The sequence below is a fragment of the Arvicanthis niloticus genome, chromosome 29, assembly GCF_011762505.2.
Source record: "Arvicanthis niloticus isolate mArvNil1 chromosome 29, mArvNil1.pat.X, whole genome shotgun sequence".
In the NCBI taxonomy this organism is placed as follows: Eukaryota; Metazoa; Chordata; class Mammalia; order Rodentia; family Muridae; genus Arvicanthis; species Arvicanthis niloticus.
This window is the reverse complement of record NC_133437.1, coordinates 5,717,694-5,730,417: the sequence shown is the minus strand read 5'-3', so window position 1 is coordinate 5,730,417 and position 12,724 is coordinate 5,717,694. Positions and strand designations below refer to the sequence as shown.

Here is a 12,724-nt window from a genome sequence, read left to right as displayed (position 1 = left end):
AACAAGTGAAAGAGCCCATGTAATGATGCCTCAGTTTCACTTGGGAGGGAGAAGAAAGTAATCACAGAAGGGGGAAGAGACCTGGATGGGAAAAGGGACAGGGAGCAGAAGAGGGTAACATGATCAAGTATTGGGTGGGGAAAACAGGGCTAAAGGCCTGAGGGCCAGCTGAAAGAATAGAAATAGGTAACCTCAGAAGATAGGAGGTGGGGAACCCCCCCCCGACCCCCCAGAATGTACAAGAGACCTGGGAGGTGAGAGAATCTCACGACTCAAAGGGAAGAACCTTTGATGAAATGCCCTACAGCGGAGACAGGGAAGTTGTAGAGCCCATCTCCAGCAGAAAGACATGGCATCAACTGAGGGATGGAGTTGCCATCCCGCAGTCAAAAACTGTGACCCAGAATTGTTCATGTCTGAAAGAACCGCAGGAACAAAAATGGAGTACAGACTGAGAAAAAGCAGGTCCAACGAGAGGCCCAAATTTGAATCTAGCTCAAGGGGAGGCCACAAGGTTTAACATTATTACTGAGGCTACAATGTGCTAACAAAAAGGAACCTATCATGACTGCCCTCTGAAAGACCCAACACGTCAGGCCTTCGAAGGGTATCCTGGTTCTTGGATTGTGGGTTCAACCATGTTCCCAGAACCCAGGCTCCTGACATGAAGTCTGATCTCCATTCAACCTGTGCCCTTCAGTTACGTGGGATGCAGATAGAGGGCATGATTAACAGGTCTCCATCTTCAGAGATTAAAATATTAATGAGTTATTTAAAGGCCTGGGGGCATAGCTAATTAAGTTATTCCTTCCCCCCTCCCTATAAAAGCCAAGCACCCCTGGCTTTGGGGGGTGGGGCATGAACCATCTACACCCATTCACCACACATGCCATGAATGTGGGACCCTCGGGACCCCGCCGCCAGACTCCCCCCGCCCCCCGAGAGTTTTTTCCCACACCAACAAGCAGTTGAAAGAGTTAGATACAGATATTTACACACAACCTAAGGACAGAAGCTGGTGACCTCTGTGGTTGAATTATGGAAAAGCTGGAAGAAACTAAGGAGGGAGAGGGAAACCCTGTAGGAGGAACAGCAGTCTCAACTAACCTGAACCACCAAGATCTCTCAGAAACAGAGTTCCAACCAGGCGGCATATAGCAGCTGATATGAGACCCCCAACACATATACAGCAGAGGACTTCTGGGTCTGGACTCAGTCAGAGAAGATGTACCTAACACTTAAGAGACTGGAGGCCCAAGAGAGTAGAGAGATCTGATGAGGTGTGAGGTATAGGGTGGGGACATCCTCATGGAGATGGGGTTAGGGGGTAGGAGGTATCAGATGTAAAACAGTCAGAGGGTGGACTGGGAGGAGGATAAAATCTGGACTTTAATAAAAGTTTAGATTAAAAAGAAAGTCCATACTCAAAAGCCTCTTCTGAGGCTCATGGTAGTCTTTTGGCTGTAATCACCTGAAAAATCAAAATAATAAACTAATCCCATATTTCTGTAAGACACCCCTGCAAAGGGAGAACCTCCCTCAAGCCTCAGGAATTCGCGGCCACACAATCACTCACAAGACACCATTCTTGATGCAACAGTAAGAGGTATATTTAGGGGTCAGTGGACTGAGGTTGAGACTCATAACCCATGCAGGGGTGGAGGAGTGTCAACCCCATCAGTTGGGAGTGGAGGGCTTATATAGGGAAGAACCACAAACGGGGGGGGGGGGGTGGGGTGGGGTGAAGGGGTAACCAAGGAAACATAACATAAGAACAGTAGAAAGTCTTAAAAAGTCCCAACCCAAATTTAGTCAGGGTCATGCGGAAAACATTTTATACACTTATATTTTGTAAGGATGTAACCTTGCCCAACCATTTATATTGCGGTCAGCCAGTTCCTGGGACCACCCAGATGACTTGCATCTTTCTTTGTGGTCAGGAATGTGCCTTCCTGCTTTGGACCTTCCCCACCCGCAGGTGGGTTCTCTTCCCTGAGGTCTGAGTAATGTAATCCAGCAAGTGTCCTCTGACTCAGGGATAATGTACCTCTCCCAGAATGTATCCCGGGGCAGTGAAGGCCTAAAATCTTACATTCAGTTCCATTTCCTGAACTAGTGAACCTGCATTCTTTTGCTCAGGTCTAGGGGTCATAAAAACTTTCTATATTTTTTATACATTTTCTATATCTTTCATTTCCAACACACAATGGCACAGAATATACAACACTATTCCAAAAGAAGGAAAGGGACCATAATAAGGCAATACTGGACCAAATCAAAAATGAAACTGAACAGGACAACCTCAACATTTCTCAACTCCATGACTGACTTTGTCTCCTTGAGAAGCTCTTCAGATCTCCAACTCCTTCCAGCTTTGTTGACTGAAACACAGCTCTCTCTCTCTCTCTCTCTCTCTCTCTCTCTCTCTCTCTCTCTCTCTCTCTCTCCATTAGCAGCTTTTCTTGGCATGTAACCCATAATTCTAGTATCTCTCCTTATCTTGAGTTCTCTAACACAATCTAGGCTTAACCTTCATATTTTCTTGAAATGGCCTCTCTGGGCCTCCATGTAGGGACATCATGAAACATGCTGTCAAGGACCAGCCTGTGCATGGAGGGATGGAGGAGGTTCTGAGAGAACTGAGAGAAGCAAGTCAGGGAGTATGGAAAAGAATGACTCAAAGTCAAATCATGAGTCTATGCTGGCAGCCAAAATGCTAAGATGCTTTCTCTCTCTCTCTCTCCCTCTCCCTCTCCCTCTCCCTCTCTCTCTCCCTCTTCCTCTCTCTCTCTTTCTGTATGTGTGCACTGTGTCTGTGTGTGTGTTTGTGTTTGTGTGTGTGTGTGTGTGTGTGTGTTTCTATGTCTGTGTCTGTCAGTTTTCCAAAAAGTTTCTCTTTTAAATCCTAAAAAATTGTCTGGATAGTTCATCTCCTGCAGAACACAGGTCCAATCTTTTATTTTACATATCAATCCAGTCACTCCAATTCTTAAGAGACAGCAAACACACAAACATTTTTTTTCTTAACATTGCAAAAGAATTCAGAGATCTGTCTGCCTTTGGTAAGCACAAATGACAAACTAGTTGAGTGAGAGACCCTGCCCTGAAATTACCATTTCTACCATGCTGAGACTAACCTTGCTCTGTCTTAGGCTGACTTTGAACTCAGGAATCTGCCTGCCTTTTTATCTTTTTTTTTGACAAGCTGGCTCATTAATATAGCTGCCTTTATTCCTTTAGATTCATGAAACTCCTCATAATTTATTTTGCATCCTTATATTTTTCATAATTGAGAAATTATATATTTTTAAACCATGTATTAGAGCTCTTTCCCTTAGCCTTAAGGGCTGTCTGAAAAATCTTAGCATTTACCATTTTGCTGAGACATTAGCCACACCTTTTCTCCTAGACTACTGTTGTTTCTAATTCTTATGGAGTCATTAACTTTGACTGGAAAAGCATTCCTCAGAGGAATGTGAAAATACGTTCATTATTACACAAGCAAATGTTAAGTCTACAGCAGACATCTACACTTGTGGAGGCTCACACTGGGGCCCTGTCCAGGGAGAGGTACCATGTCACTATGTCCCCACCAGGGCCTAGCAGGGCTCAGCACACACCTAGCACTAATGACTTTCCTTAGCAGGGAATGGAGGTTATATAACGACTTTCTTGTATTCTTGACTTAAAAGTCAGAACCATGTGGCCAAAGATGCCAAGTTCTGATGATTGATTAGGCTGAAACTTGACTCCTTTATCAATTACTGTTTACTCAGCTCTGTTGTTGATGGTTTCCTTGCTGTTTAAGCTTAACTTTAATTCTTTTCAACAGGTTAGAAGCTTAGCCGAATGGTGTTTTGCCCTGAGGTTAGAACCCTCTTTTTTCCATTTAGCATAAGGCATCTCTTTATACTTTTATGTTTTGAGCAGTGCACTTGGTACTAACAAAACATTTCTTGCTGTTCTTTTTCTTCTCTTCATTTTGCTTTTTTATCTTTCTTTTTTTCATTGTAGATCTATGTAAGATTATGGGAAGGGTGGCTGGGAACACTGAAGGTCCCTCCAGGTGGGAAGTTAGGCACAATGGTTGTGGCTACAGTGGCTCATTAAGGCCTTCTCCACAGTTCCTCATGGTATAGCCCCAATGACATGAGAAAGTTCTTGGTTTTCCAAAACTGCTTTATTGGCATGATGGATGATGGTTGAATCTGGATGTGCACCCCGTGAAACCCAGGACAGACTTGAATTAAATAGGGAGGGAGAGAAGGGGGAGGGTCTGGGAAAGAATGCTTAATTGGCTCCACCCTCTGGCTTTCAGCCATCTCATTAGTATGTAAATCTATCTAGGTCCTGAGGCCTGTAGTCATGCCCTTTATCTGTGTTCTTTGGGCAAGACTGCACTGCCCTGAACCTGACTGAACAGTGTAAGCCAATGGAGTTCCATGCCAGGTGTTAGGAGCCTGGATTCTGGGAGTGTGGTGGAACAGATGCCCATCCCTTACAGGCAATGGACACCTGTTGGGACTCTGAGCTTTCCAGCCAGTGGTTCGACCAAAACCAAGATCCCTTTCACAACCCTACATAAGATCTGTCAATAATAACTATAAGAAGAATTCAATCTTGGACATTCTTGAAAATTTCTCTGCTAATGTCATAATTTAAAATTCTCTAACTTAGCATCTGGTGGGGTTTGGGGAACACAGGTAGAAAGAAACCACATTTTTTGCTGAAATACCGCTGTAATAGTTGCCAATATTCTTTCCTTCTATAATGTCCTGAGTTGGGTCCATCTAGTCCACATTACACTCAGCACAACTGTTCCCATACCTACTGGGATGGCTCAGTAAATCCCACTTAAAGCATTCAACTGACTTTCTATTTCAGAGACCACATTCTGACAGCAAGCAGCATGATCTGGCCTTTCTGCCACAGTAACATGCTAGTTCCTGGTACTAACTTCTGTTTAAACACTGTTCCATTGCTGTAAAGAGATGTCACAACCAAGGCAACTATTATAAAAGAAAGGATTTAACTGAAGGTTTGCTTACTATTTCAGAAGATTTATCCATTACCATCATGGAAGGGAACATGGAGGCACAAATGGCAGGTCTTGTGCTCCAAAGTAGCTGTTAGCTACATCTTGTTTTGCAGGGAAAACTAGGCCTGGTATGGGCTTTTGAATCCTCAAAGACTACTCCTAGTGATATACTTCCTCCATCAAGGCCACACCTATTCCAACAAAGCCACACTTATTCCAACAAGGCCATACCTCGATAATTTTTCCTGATAGCTCATAAACTGTAAACTGAGCATACAATTATATAATCTTATGAAAACCATTGTTATTCTAACCATATCATAAAAGTAGAGCTTTTTAAGATGCTTGTTGTTGTTGTTGGATTTACTGCTTTGTAGAGATGCACCATTACAACCAGAAGTAATTTTTTATCATATTTTCCAAATTAGCTTTTCTTACAAACACTTATCATATTGGGCAATTACAATATTTTCTTACTCATTTATCCCTTTCTCCATCCATAAGAAAAATTTAGAAGCACTCTGATTCCTGAGTTCTCAGCCTCCAACTTTCCCTATGCTTCAGCCTTTACAGTGACCACCACCGATGTGCAAGCAGTCCTGACCACTCTTGTACAGCTGGACAGAGAACAGATTAGAAAGGCTGTGAACATTCTGTTTGATCACTCAAAGTCTAATAATAATAATAATAATAATAATAATAATAATAATAATAAATGGCTGTTGAATGGGAGCAAAAATTTATTATTAATGGTGATATTATGCAAAATTTCAGTGAAACGTCTTCAGTTCAGTGTCTTTGCCTCATAAGATTTTTCTCAGAATCCTCAGAAGTCTGTTTACCAAACATAAATGCAAGTCACCTGAACAGACAGAAGGTTTCTATAAAAGGCTTTTGATAAAACATGGAGTTAAGAGTATCTCTCACATTATCCCCTTAAAACTTTAAAAACAGAATATAAAGCCTATAAAGCCAAGCTCTGCCTTCTGGGTAGCTTTGATATCTTTATTACTGATGAAAGAATTCCATACTATTTGCCCACACACATAGGAAGGCATTTCTCTTTTTTTTTTTTTTTTTGGTTTTTCAAGACAGGGTTTCTTTGTGTAGCCCTGGCTGTCCTGGAACTCACTGTATAGACCAGGCTGGCCTCGAACTCAGAAATCCACCTGCCTCTTAAGAAGGCATTTCTATCAGAGAAAAAAAAATAAAACGCCTCAAAGTTCTGGTATCTGTAACCTTCTGGCAAAGAATCTGTCCAAAGAGGTTGACCGGTGCATCACAGGGACCATCTTAAACATCTCTAAGCATGGTTCTTGCAGTACGGTCCACATTGGTCACACTGGACTGGAGACTGAGCACATCATTGAAAACATCCTGGCTGTCTCAGAAATGCTTTCAGAAAAATAGCTAGAGAAATGGCAGAGTGTGAAACTCTTGTTCCTGAAAACTGAGAAATTGGTTTCCCTTCCCATCTTTTTCTCATTTGTCACACAACTCAGAACAAAAACATCGTTTCTTTCCAGAGTGTAGAGAAACAAGATGTAAAGAAAAAAAAAAAAAAAAAAAAAAAAAAAAAAAAAAAGGAAGCATGAAAACAAAAAGTTGAAGAAGGAAAGGAAAATGTTAAGGAAGAATTCCAAGAAGGCTCCATCTCTTTTGACTCAAGGTGGCTTAATTAGCTGTGCTCCAGTGAAGGGCCCAGGAGCTCAGAAGAAAAAGACCAGCAAGGCAAACACACAGCCGAAAGTTACAGAGGAGTGTGAAGAAACAATTCCGTAACTGGTACCTATAGAAGAAACTTCAGATAAAGAAAATGTGAAGATGTGAGAAAATATCACAGGGAAAAAAAATCTCTAAAATCTAAATCTGATCCAAATACACCTCAGGGTAAGAAAAGGAAAGCCTTACTGGCTACAGAGACTGCAGAAGCCTCAGATCCTGGGACCTCAGGGAAGAAGAAGAAAAAAAGCATATTCTCGAGAATTCAGAAAGCCAGAGGCCAAGTCCTTCTCTACTCCTGTGGAATCTGGAAAGAAAACCTCCAACACACCCAGAGACAAAAAGCCCCAGGCAGCCCACTCAAACTAGAATTAGTGCATTGGCATGTAGGACTTCAGAGCTAACCTAAGAGCTTTTCAAGAATACTTAAACAGAATGTGGTGGCACACACTCACACACTGTGCACTGCAGAGATAGGCAGATGTGTGTGAGTTTGGGGCCAACCTAGTTGTCTACAAAAGTAATTGGGTCACCTGGAATAAACCAAGATTTAATATTTAAAGGCCAGATTTAAGACCTGGGCTTGGTGGTATAATACTTCGTCAGCATATGCAAGATCCTGGCTTCCGTACCCAGAACTGCCAAAACAAAACAAAACAAAAAAACCAACCAACCAACCAACCAACCAACCAAACAAACAAACAAACAAAAAAAACCCTACCCAACAAAAGGTACTCTGCTGTTGATTCCATCACAGCTAAATGGTTTTTTGAGAAGTTTCCATGGCTGCCTCTGAATTTAATATTTCTGTTGTACAAACAAGGGGTTTAAGGCGCAAAAATATTTTTAAATTGTTCAGTGTATTTTCTGATGCTTCTGTATGTTTGCTGTGTGTAAGTTAAAACTATTACATCCCCTTCTGGGTGGAAAAAAAGAAAACAAATTTAGTCAATAAACAAAGTACTGACTAATATTTAGCATGAATTTTCTATAGTTTTGAGATAAATTGTGTCTCAGTAGTCTGTACTCCTGCCATTTGGCTTGGTCTCATTTATTATTATTATTATTATTATTATTATTATTATTATTATCCCTTTACATAAACCTGGGGCTTGATTGTGCTAAATAAAATTGTTCTACCTCTGAGATATATGTAACTTGCTACCTTTATCACTTACTCCAAATAGTATGTGATTCCTTAAAATTAAATTTGTGATCAATTTCTTTCAGCTGGAATATTTCTATATTGATTAAATATTTAGAAAACTGTTTTTCCCATAGTGTTCTTCATAATATCCAGAGGCTAGAAGAAGACACTCTTTTTTGAACTTTAACTTGACCAGGCCAGCCCAGTCAGTCAACAGGTTCTCCAGCTCAGGAGTGAGGATTAAAAAGAAAAAAGACAATTAGAAAACACTGTAGCATGACCCCAGCCAGTTCTGAGGCCGAGGCATGTTAATTTTTCCCAATTTGCTTTTATACCATTTTAATTACATGCAAATATGTAGGTCAGTTCTAGGTTGAGAAACTAGCAGTACAATAAATACAAATAGCCAAGGACCAAGCAAGGCAATAAGTAAAGTCCTGTGATCACTGTTTCTAAGGACTTATCAGGATGACCAAAATATCTGAGCCTACTTCCCTGTCCTGCCAAGTGTCATAGTCAATGCTTGAGGCCTACTTCTTTATTCTAGCCTAAAATTTAGATTCCTGACTGAAATTACTTTCCTGTTTTAGACTAAAATTAGATTCCTGCCTGAACTTACTTCCTTGTCATGCCCAATGTAAGATTCCTGCCTGAAGCCCAATTCCTTGTCCTTGGCCAATGTCAGATTCCTGGCAATCGGCTCCAAAAGCTCTCCACATTAACTCTAGAAAAATTTTTGTTTACATTTTTGTCCCAAGTAAACTAGGTCTTATCTAGTAATTCTCAATAAATAATTAAAGATATATTTTTGAGGGGTCTGGTTTACATCCATTTTAGTGGTGATTTTTGGCAGGGGACGGAATTCCTCATCCAATAGATCATATTCAACTTCTAAGGCTATTTCAGTTTTCTAAGGCTATTATGCACAGTTACATTTATCTGTGCGTTTGTAGATTTCTATCCCATTATCATAGTAAAGACACAGTTCAATCATAATGCTTCTGATTCAGCTACAGTTGCTCCCTGTTTCCTCAGGTCATAATATTCACCAAACTATTCTTCATGTCTGTCATCATCACTTCAGTAATATAAGATAAGTGGAATCAAAGGGTAGCTTATGGCGTGAAGCTAGAGATTTTTTCATTCAGTGTCATTCTGATGAGATAATCTAAGTCTAAGGTATCAATAGTGGCTCCATTTAGTTGCAGAGTATCATGTTATGGCATCTATGCCACATTGTTTGTTTAATCCTCCACACACCAAAGGATATTGGAGTCATTACACATTTTTAATTATCATGAGTAAAGATGGTACAAACATTCATACATAGGAATTTTTTATAAGCACAATATTTTATTTCCTTGGCATAGATATAAACAAATATTTTAAATTAAGCAACTAATTAAAAGATGGCATGCTTATATAAAAAGAAACTTTAGAGTTTCTAAGAAAACAACTAACTCTAAGTTAGACATAAAATACTTTTTTACATAATCATGCAAATTGTTTTGCATTTTAAGGTACATTTGTTACTAATTTTAACTATTTTATCTTACATTGTAAAGCATTCATCAGAAACTGCATCCTTGACTAATTGTTCAAAATTTGAGTTATAAAATACTTTCAACATTTCAATATCAAATAGTTATAATAGTTGGCAAAAATATAAAAACCCTGCTATTATTTGAGTTTATTTTTAATCATAATATCAATTCTATACTTCTTCCTATATTTTGCACTTTTAGTGTCTATTACTTACAGTTCACATGACATGAAGTATATAACTTCCAAACTGACTACTACACACTGTGTCTTGGATTTTATCAACTCTTAGTGAGATAATTTTGTGACCATGAACATTAAATTGATATTCTTTTAAAATGTTCAAAATATTGCCTATGTATTATAAAGAACATACTGTTTGTTTCATGTTTTTATTGAACAACTAACCAAATTGTATGTTAGTTTATGATACCTAAATAATAGGTAATAATAATAATAATAATAATAATAATAGATGCTGGTAGTTTACTTGAAGTTGCTTGTCAGTAAATGCTATATCATTTACATAAATTTTTTAATACTAGAATGTTTGTGATAATTTTCCACATGAGATATACAACTTTGATATTTGATTCACTGAAAAAAATTAGGCCATTCACTAATGCCCCCCCCCATATCAATGGTAGTATTTGTATTCTATTTTCTATTTTTTCTCATTAAAAAGTTCCGTATTTTGTCATTTAATTTTGGAAGGTAATATAAACCTTTAATTTTACACATTTTTAAATTCTTTGCTAAACTTTTAATTGAGTTTTCTTTTTTCATGCCTTCAAAATTATAGAAACGTTATTCTGTAGTTTATTACATAAAACGTTATTTTGTGTACAACCATGTACTTTCTCTCCTTAAAATTACCATATTTTTACATGCATAGTTTATAATGCAGGTCCATCTGTGTCTGTATCTGACTATATATTTTTATCTCCACAATGTCTATGTAGTGTTTATCTCACAGATAATTGAACAACTATAAATTTGGCCAGAGGTTTCCACCATTCAATAATGATAGCAGTGTCTCTACCTTTGTATTTATGGTACTACAGTCAACTTTTATTTCCAATCCCATGCTAGAAAGCTTCATTTCCATCACTGTTATCTATAAAAAAATTCCCATTTTGTTTCCAAATATATGTTAAAGATACAGTTTCTTCTCCATTCCATCTCCATAAGGTCTTTTTTCTTTGAAGAATGAATGAGAAGGATAATCAAGATGATATTCAAAAGGAAGGTTTAAGACTATGTACTCAGACAATGCAATGGAGCCTCACCAGGAGCCAAGAACTGAAATGGACATTAAGGCCATTGTAATTATGTTCCATCATTTTTCTTAGACTATTTCAAAATAAAAGAAAGCACACATATGCAGGACCAAACAATTCTCCTTTTTTTTTTTTCTGATATTGGAGACTGTGTTCATAAGTTTCCTTAATGAGTCTTCTATTGTGGGAACAGGGTCAAGAATGAGGAATGAGAGGTGATGAAGTCATGAGACAATTCCTAGAAAAGGAGGCTCTGTAAACCAGTATCAGGTGTGTATTTGTGTTTATTGCCTGGGCCCTACAGTGTTTGAGCCAATTCCAAGCCCCTAAATCCTTGGTCAATCATATCTTACAACCCCACCACTATGCTCCATTAAAAGCCCTGCCTAATGAAGTAGCTAAGAAAGAGTGTGTCTGTCTGGGAGTGGGTGATGGGGGAAAGGGGGTACTGTAACCTGTGAGGACTTCTGTGAAGATGAGTAAAGGTGCCACTGCCATGGCCTGGGTTCCTTTCTGCTGTCTCACTAGTGTTCCAGGAGCCATCTTAGTCTTAGTTCTAATGCCTTGTATGATAGATCAGGACTCCAGGAGGAGTCGCAGGAGCCTATGGTCCCGCACTCTCCATCCCATTTTGTTCTTCATAAGGTTGACTTTCACATAACCTACATTCTATACTTTTGTAACCAAAATGGAATGCTAATCTTAGGAGACTAAATCTGGATGCCATGGATATCACCTCTAATGTGGTATCTTTACAAAACCAATTAAAAAATACTTTCTTCAAGTAGGACAATTAGGAACCATTGTCTTCAGTTTGAAAACTGAAGCCATCAAAATGAATTATCTTATGTAAAAGAAGAAAACCACAGCTTTGGCAATCCAATGAATATACAGAATTTCACTTTCATCTCAGAGCATCACTGTAAATCTTTGAGGCTGTAAATCTGAAAACTCTGTTCTATGACAATGACCTTTGGCCTTTCCCTTCTCCTCTTCTCCCATCTTACTTTTACATATCCTCCAACATAATAAGCCTGCCACTACTACTGTTATAAAGTAGTAATTGTTCCTAATTGGTAGGGAGGCGACAGACCATTCTGGTAATGTTGTGAAACTGTAAGAAAGGGGGAGTGAGAACATTCACAGGCCCAGCAGTAATTATCCACTAATTTGGCCTGTTTGTGTGGGGACAGCTCATTATAGCCCTTAAGAAACCTCAGAAGAAAGAGGGAAAGTAGGTAGGAGGCAAGGTTAAATAATTAGTGTTCTGTAGATTTAAAAAAAAAGATTCAAAGACTGAGATTAAGGGTGGGAAATGTGACCAGAATAACAATTAAGAAATGGTAGACTGTTTGGAACAACTGAGTTTATGATTTTGTGTGAGAAGGGGTAAGGTGACATCCTGCATTGGGCATAAAAATAGCATCATGCCAGTTTTATTATATGCTTCCAATTATTATGATCATTGTTCCTCCCCTTTTATTTTATAATGCAAATCTCATGCTTAACACAACTGCTATTCTCATGAGTCCTGAAAGTCTCAGCTTCATCAACTAATGTGCAAGATGTTTTCTTACTATTTCATCTTCAGAAGTTATTACCATATTTGGAGCTGAAAACATTTGTGCACCATACATAGGCAGTAAATTACAAGCTTTTAAAATAAATACTCGATTACTGCTATGCAATGAGACTAAATTTCTATATTTCTCATATATATTCACATATGTATACAAATTTTAATGCAAATACATACCGATTTGATAAACAGTTTTTATTAAATATTTTAAAGATTTAAAACTCCTCATATGAAGGATCCACTTTCAATCCCCTCATATGACTGGACTTAAAGTGTTGTTTTGTTTTGCTTTCTTTTCTTTTTACAGCTCATTAACAAATAAGGGAATTGAATATTCTTCAATTAAATAATTTGTGTAATTTAAATTTAAGAGGAAAACATGCACATATGTTTTAAATATATAGTCATTGAAGAAG

The 12,724-nt window shown here is 38.5% G+C and overlaps 1 pseudogene; it reads left to right on the top strand.

Moving 5' to 3' along the window:
* The first annotated feature begins 296 nt into the window (after positions 1-296).
* On the top strand, positions 297-7,129 carry LOC143440237 (ribosomal L1 domain-containing protein 1 pseudogene; annotated as a pseudogene).
* The last annotated feature ends 5,595 nt before the right edge of the window (positions 7,130-12,724 follow it).